Here is an 8,776-nt window from a genome sequence, read left to right as displayed (position 1 = left end):
AGACGGCTGTTTAGTTTAATAAAAGAACAAAGACATGCTCTTTAAGAAAAGGGACCTTACATTACTTCTGCTGTAATCTGGCGCGATAGAGAATTTTATTTTTTCTCAACTCAAAATTGTCTGTGAGCCATATGCCGTCACCGGAAGAGCCATAGGTTCCCGACCCCTGCTCTATATCGTTAGCCAATATTGAGGATGTGATCAGTCAACACCAGTCCATGTCGGAAGTCATTCTGAATGTCTCTTCATAAAACTTTGTATTCTGTGACAAATATTGAGAAGACTAATACTTACTAATTTCTATAGTAATAATCACAATAGCTCAAACACACAGCTACAGAACAATAAAATCACTGTCTGGAGGGAAAGTTCCCACTGTAAAATACAACTGTTATTTCAATCAGGAGAGACGGGTATTTAGAGTTTAACAATCATTTATTACAATAGAATATTAGAATAGTGCAAATTCTTTTTGGCGATTGGACTATCCTGAAGTAGGATAAACCAGGGGTAGAGATGCTGATATCTGCACTGCCAGAATCCCCCCATGGAGTCCAGACACTGGTGGTGGTGATGAAGAAGCGTTGCCGTAATGCCGATTGGAGGAGCCTGGGAAGGAGGAGGGTCGCAATGACCAGGGCTGAAACGACAACTGACAGCAGCAGAGGAGAACACATTTTAAAATTTTACCAACAATGCTGTGATAGGCTTACAAAACTGGGGTGCCTCTAAATGGTTGGTTCATTCATCGTGCCCGCCCCCAATCAGCTAATGGAGTAATCGCTGCAATACTGACAGCGTTTCTCAATATGCGTACTTTCCTCTACTTGTGGACTCGTGAAACATCAGTCGCAGCCAGAGTACATGTTCCAATTCAAAGTTCGCTTCTCGTAAAGCACGGTCAAAATGCCCGGATGTGACTTGATCCTCCCACTTTCCGGAGGATGCATTAGAGGAGACTTGTGCGTACTCTGGCCAGCAGATATCCCAGAATGCATTTCACCAGCAACCGGAAACTAGCGGAGGAGAAAATAAACTACTGACAGTTGACTTTTTATAAATACTACTGTTGTTGAGTCACGTAATGAAATTTTACGATGTTTTCAGGCAAGAAGTTAGTAGTTTAAAAATCAAATCTGTGGTCGGTTTGTTATGATTCAGCCGAATAAAGATCTGCGCCGTAGATTTGAGGTTCTGCTCGAGGGACCACTGAGCTCCGGGCGGTCAGCGCGCTGTGTGGCCGCTGACAGCAGCCTGATCTCGGCAGGACTTTTTAAAATGCTCCGCTAGCTCTGATGTCTCCGTAGCAGTTAAACATGAGATATAATTCGGTTTGGAGGATCCAACGAGCACAAAGAGTTTATTATTTATTCACATAATGTTACATCAGTTTGACTGATGGTTAAGATTCATAACTTAATATTTTAATTACATTTTAACGTTGAACTCATGGCAGGGCTCTCAAGTGTGAGCGTGACACTCACGCATTTCGGTCTTAAGTCACGCACTCCCGCCACACATCGTATTTCTCACGCTGAAAAAAACTCTCGGCTATTTAATGTGCCGCAGCTCGCAAACATGAGCTGGCCGCGCTGCCCTCACCGTGGAGGAATCAAGCGCTCCCCTGGAGGTCTGCTGTGAGGTGCCACTTATCAGCCAATTGTTGGAGTTTGGACAGCGACACACCACCTGGACGGTACTCACTGGGGAAAGAACATCGGTAGACTTTTACTTTAAATCTATAAAGCGTTTATTCATAATCAAGATACAAATAGACAATCATGCGCATGGACCCAAATCCAAACCTGTCACCAATGGCTTCAGGGCTGGAGAGAGGATGCCGGTTCAGAGTGTGCGGCCATTTTAAATAGCCAAAAGGTACAGTTCTGATTGGCCAGGAAGAAAAGGGGGGGTGTCTTCTCATTGGTTCTTGTTCCTCTGCCTCCGCCGTGGTCGCTCCTTCATTGGTTCTTGTGGTCTGCCAATGAATGCTCATGTTTGTGAAAGGTGTGAGAAGGGGAGAGAGTTGATTTAATAGTTCCTCTCAGGAGAGAAAACTCCCTTTGGGGCCTTATCTGTGCAGGGATGGGGCCTGGGACTTCTCAGAAAGTCATCCATACACCGGGGGGGGGGGGCTCTTCCCATGTGTGAGCATGTGAGGGGGATCAGTGAGGGGCGTCAGTGAGGGGCCTCAAGTGTCTAAAGGAGAATAATGGCCCCATCTGGACCCTTCCTTATCTATCTTCCTGGTGAGGTAAGGACTGTGATTGCTCTTTCTAAACTATGAATACAATGAGCTCTCTGTCTAGTCATCTTCTTGGATGAGTGCAGTGCAGAAGGGTGGGGTGCATAAAAATTCCTTAGGTGTCACTGTTATCTTTCTTTAGATCAGCTCGCCAGCCAGGCGCCTGTCAAGTATTCAACTCTCATTCAGTGTTTTCCACCTTACATAATCCATCACAATACAACATTACACAAGCCAAGCAAAAGTACATATCCTTTACACAATCAAAAAAAAGAAATGGGCTACACAATAGCCAATTCGAAAAAAAGTATCTGTTGTATCTGGGTAAGTTTTAATCCAGCAACCAATGAAAATAAAGCATCCTGGAATTGCGCGCGACTGACTGATATCCGAAAATTACGTTCTGGGGGGGGGGGGGGGGGTGCTGATGGAAATGTCACTCTTGCCTGCCTTCAAAACTTGAGAGCCCTGTCATGGTGTCCTTTTACTTTTGACCGAATTGTTTGCAATTACATGTGTAATATAACTATATATACATACAATCTAAATATGTATAAACAATATAAATAAATGTTTTTATTTTGTACACAATATGAATACAATTTTTTTTATTTATTTAACCAGGAAATGCCTCATTGAGATTAAAAATCTCCTTTACAAGAGTGTCCTGGCCAAGACAGCAGCAGTAGCACGTCACACAAAGTTCCATACAATACAACATAACAGTGACAGACAACATATAAAACGAAAAACAAAATCACAGCATGAATAAAACCAAAACTAAGACTCAAGTCAACACGACCAAGCTTACACAGGAGCACATACCTCCGTCATATAAAACATCTACAGCTAGATGAATTTCCCTCCAATATTTTCAATCTAAGGAGACCGGTTCCCGGAGACCCAGGTCTGTCTGCATATGTGTATGATTATTTTATTTCCTTTTCGACTCCGGCTCCTTAAGAGTACTGAGCGTTTAGGTCCGAGCTTGATCAGCTTGTTTTCCTATATTCTGTTTGCTGTTGAATAAACGTAGTGTGTTTAAACTTAGAAGCTCCTCTCTTCGTCTGATTCCGCCGTACTCCTGGGTGAATCCTTGACCTCGACAGCTCTGACTGGAAGAAAACAGCGGTAGACTTTTACTTTAAATCTATTACGCGTTTAATTTAGTGCTGTGAAAAATAATGCGTTAACTCAGTTAATTCAATTTCAGGTTTAACTAGTAATTTTTTTTAAACGCATTTAACGCATGCGCAGAATGAGCTTCCAATCCGTCTGTTGTTGGTCGTCGGGACGAAAAAAAAGTCACTTGCAAAATGAGCTTCCAATACACCACTTCAATCTGAACTATGTCCGCTCTCATGCAGACGGTCGTGCTGTTCATCGGTAATGATCCTTCCGCAGGTTCACCTACGGAAACCTTGTTACGACTTTTACTTCCTGTAGATCAGGGTCTCAACACGTCGATCGCGACCTGCCAGTCGATCGCGGTGTAGTGTTGGTAGATCGCATGACATTAAAAAGATTGGCCCGCCCCCTGACATGTTCTCTATAGCACGTCTTTGTTCTTTTATTAAACTAAACGTCTGTTGTTGATCGTATCGCCACAGCAGCATGTCATTTCTGTCTCTTCGTTGCGTTAACACTTATCGATCTCCGTCTCGCGCCACAGAGCTCCATGCGCGCATCGGGACCGAGCAAAAAAAGTCACTTGTCAATCTGTCCCGTGTCCGGGCGGGTGAGGTATCAGCTTTGCAGCGGTGTCCCCGCCGTCCCTTTCATCACGGCCCAGTTCATGAAGAAAACCCACACAGTCAGTTTGCCTCAGCAGCTGCTAGAGGAAGACTAGAGGCCTTTAGATTGTATCATGGTGGAGTTAATGGTTGACAAACAAGAGAAAAATTTTCTGTTTAACCCTCCTGTTACCTTTACATTTACTCACATATTTTTACCCTCGGGGTCAATTTGACCCCAGCAATTAAAACCTCCAAAAAATTATTAGAATTAATATTGCTTCCCAAGTTTAAGTGTGAGGTACTTTATGTTTGTTTGTTGACTACCTAAATAGCCCTTTAAATAAAGAAAAAAGTTGATATTTCTTATATGTTTGACACAGTGAAAAACAGCCTGGGGTCAAATTGACCCCAAAGAACACCGACATTAAACATTGAATGGGGTCAAATTGACCCGAAAGGTAACAGGAGGGTTAAACATTCTGTTTAGGATGAAGATGTATTAATGTTCCATATGGAAGAAAACTGCTAAATAACTGCTGAGTTGCAGCACCATTGTATAGAAGAATGTATAAATGTATATATCCGTCTTTTGTCATAAATCTCTATGTTCTCACAAAATATACCGAGAATATCGGTAATATGTGATTAATCATGATTAATCCACAGAAACCTGTGATTAACCCGATTAAAATTTTTAATCGTTTCACAGCCCTAGTTAAATCATGTCTAATTAAACTGGCTAGCTGGCAAAAAACTTACGTTGTTATGATTACTCAAATTTTTATTTCATGACACTTCGCAAATGACGCAAATTGCGGTACAGCTGAACTTGAACTGATGTTTCGACTGAATGGCAATAACAAGGAACGTCACAAGTCACTGGCTAGCTAGCGTTAGCTAACTAGCTTGCAGGATTACATACAATCCATTCGCTAAAGTTGAGTTGACAATACAACACTTGGATTTTTACCAGTATTCCTCACTTGTTGACAAATTGCCGTGTTTGTCTTCCTTAATGGGCGTGCTATGCAACGAGTAAGATATTTGTAGTGTTGTTGCACTGGCTATTGACTTTATATGTGCGCCCCTATTTTAATCATGTCTTTTTTGTATAATGTAGAATAAATGGACAGATCATTTTTTTATATACCCGCCTCTGGAAAATCCTTAAAGAACTATGTGACAGAGGGTAGGAAAACTTTCAATGATAAGGTACATCTTTTCTTCTTAATTCCACTAAAGTGCCTGGGGCAATTCACGCATTCATGAACGTTTTCTGATCTGGAATTCATTCGAGGCTAATGGTGCGTCCACACCGGACGCGTCGGGGGCGGAGTAATAAATGAGTCGAGGAAAGACAGGACCGCAGAGTACTTCCACTTTTTAGTGGACTGAGCTGCTCTCCCACTGCGCTTCTCGCTGCTCTCTCTCTCTTCTTCTCTCTTTGATACGTGTCTGAGACTTTTCCACCTACGGCGGCAGATCTCCTCTGCCATGAAACACATATGCCGGCGGTTGGTTGACAGTAAAGTACAACAAATAGCGAGAATAAAAGCAAATACATACATTCAAAAGTCCCACGGCTTCTCCGACCTTGTTCCACGCTTTATCTTTATAGCTCCGGTTTCGGTAAGCATAAAGAGTTGTATCGTAAAGTTCGGGGTGCCCACAGACGGCGACAATAATCTTTTCCTCCATTTTTTAAACCGGCAGGACGATGACGAGCGGAGCTGCTCAACGCTGATTGGCTGACGCAACTATGACTCACGCGTTTTTGCTGCCGGAGTTGGGAAATTTCAACTCGCGCGTCAACGAGCTGCGTCTGTTCGCTCTGTTCGCCCCGCGACAAACCCTCTGTTCGTGCTGCTTCAAACGCGTCTGACGCGCTGCTCGCTGGAAAATACGCAGCTACGCAGCTTCGACGCAGCTTTGCATTGACTTAACATGTAATCTCGACGCGCGTCGAAATTTTGACGCGTCCGGTGTGAACACACCATAAGAACAGAATTTAAGGATTTACCTTTCGCCTTTGCACGTTTCTCTTCTTCTTCCTTTCTTTTTCTTAAATTCCGCCCCGGATGGCTTTTTATTTCATTTTGTATAAATATACTTTATTAGAGAATGTGCACAATATTGCGACAGGGATCAGCGAACAAGTATATGTGTATTTTTTGTGTGTGTGTGTTGTTCTGTTTGCAGTAATACTGCATAAAGTGACAGGAAGGTAGAGCAAACAGACAACGTAAAGTGAAAAATGAGAAGAAACACAACTAATAAATAAAAAAATAAAAAACAATTTAAAATTAAAGCTGCGAGCAGCATTGACCGGGCCCTCGACAATTTACGCACGTCAAGGGTACGCGGTCGCCGGACCGAGCATCCGCGGCCGTCGGAGTTAGTGTCCACGGCCGTCTGATCCATCGTCAGTGAGTAAGAAGTTTATTCCTGCAAGGTATGATACAAACAATGATGCAACAGTAATAATATAAATGTGACTAATGCTATGAGAGAGAAGAGGGAGAGAGGTGTTCAGTGTATCCTAAGAGTCCCCCAGCAGCCTATCAGACTATAGCAGCATCTCTAGGTCTGGACCAGGTGAACCTGGTTCAGGTCCAACTATAAGACTATAGAGGAAAGTCTACAGTCTACTCTACATGAAGTGACTGTGTCTGCCTCCTGGAGTGAAGGTGGAGCTGGTTCAAAAATAAGCTTGATAACTGAAAGCTCTGCCTTGCATTCTATTTTGTTAAGAACTCTAAATTAAAGTGATAAAGTCCAAGCAAATTGACAATACTGTTTTGTTAACTTTCATGTAAGTCCACCGACAATCAGCAGGGCACTGCAGGGAGTTGAACCCCATCCCAGTAAACTGGGAGTACCACTTACCAGTGCCTTTTGATTTTTTGGCTGAGACAGTCAAACAAAACCTGCATTAACAACAGCATATGCATAGAAAAAAGTAATATTAGTGTTCTTGTGCTGCACCTTGATTTCAAGTGCTCATAAGTGTGTGCATCTTAGAGCAAAGTTGGATCATATAAATGTTCTATTTTAAATGTGTGCAGTGATAGGAATTAGTAATGTGTATCAGAACGTTGAGTTTTTACAAACTGAGTGAATGCATCTTTGAATTAAAAAATTGAAGTTGAATATTAGATTTAACATATTTTAGATGAAATGCTGTTGAAATGCAGGAAAACAAACCAGTGGCAATTGCTTTCTAAAAGTTATTGTTACTTTATAAATAATAATAAAATATAAATAATTATTTTTGTTATATGTGTTTTGATTTTCTTAGTGAGCAGTTTTGGATGAAAATGAACATACAATTGCATTGTGATCACTGAAATAGGCTGGCAGTACAATGGTTTGTGTATCATACTGGGTCGATTTTATGTACACATGGTCAATTAATGTGCCTTTTCCAGTTGTTGGTTGAGAGACGACTTGAATATAGCCTTTAGCTGTCATAAAATGACAGACCGTTGAGTGTGTCAAAATGTTGTCATTAAAATCTCCCATCACAGCAATTGTAGCACTTATTGGATCCAAGATATCAAGCAGTTTGTTTAAATGCGTTTTAAACAATGCCATGGGATATGATGGTGGCCGATAGAGGACTGCAATCAATATGTTGTAGGCAACACAGTTGTATACCAGACATTCTAAATTGACATTTGGAATGGTGATAATGTTGAATGACAAGGTGTTGGCATTGTACAAGCCAACGCCACCATGACTCTGGTTTTGCAACGCAATCAGTGACGGATCACTGCTCGTGTACGAAGTACTTCGAGGACAGCTATGAAAACCAAAACCATCAATGTTGATTGTCGGTGGAGAGGAAGCGGCAGGTAGCCATGTTTCTGTTACAGCTATACCTTTGAAGAGCCAAATTGTGGCAGCTGTCTCTAATTTGGCCTCGGCTGCTGGTGATTGGCAATCAGTCAGCAGCCGAGGCCGCGCTCATAAAAGCTCCCAGTGGAGAGTTGAGTGGCAGAAGTGAGCAGAGGCACAGTGTTGCGGTCTGCTCGGTGTGTGTTTTGCGAAATAAAAGATGTCATCAAACGAAATCTCGTGGTGCCTGGCTGGTCCTTGGTGCGGGTGGGGGAAACCCACGGGTAGCGGCATGAGTCGTGCTACACAAACGTTTTGTAAATACTTTTAAATCTTCTACATGGCGAGGCAGGCTTTGCACATTCATCAAAAATACATTGAAAGCATCCAATGGGAATATGTGCGGTGTGATATTGGCATGTAAATATGGCTCCATGCGTTGAATTGCTTGTTGGATGTTTTCCTTGCAATAAATAACTTTGTCATTGAAATCTTGAATCACTAATCCCGACAGATTTCTGACACGGCTCAATGCTACATATGCCTGTCCAGGAGCAAAGATTTAAACCACAGCTTTATCAACCGTAACACCCTGGACCTTGTGTACTGTACACGCCCAAGCCAGTTTCAGGGGAAATTGCCGTCGTAATCCTCCATTAGTGGTTACATGGTCTTCTTCAGGTTTGATGGCTGTGGAAGTTGCGAATTGTGATGATGGTGCGCTTTGTTTTCGCCGCTGTGTGCCGACTACTTTATCATCAAATTCGACATTGATCATTTGAGGAACAATTTTATTGCTTGAAGTTATTATTTCTGTTACCGTTCCACAAATGCCATTAACAAGACCATCCATAACATCATTTTTTGTGAGCATTATTCGAGCATTTTTCCGTCAGACATGTGTGATACACTTTGGCATGAGTTGTTTTCAACTCTCGCTTACCAGTTTTTTTTATTA

Source organism: Pseudoliparis swirei, chromosome 20, assembly GCF_029220125.1.
Source record: "Pseudoliparis swirei isolate HS2019 ecotype Mariana Trench chromosome 20, NWPU_hadal_v1, whole genome shotgun sequence".
NCBI classification, from domain to species: domain Eukaryota; kingdom Metazoa; phylum Chordata; class Actinopteri; order Perciformes; family Liparidae; genus Pseudoliparis; species Pseudoliparis swirei.
This window is presented reverse-complemented; position numbering follows the sequence as displayed.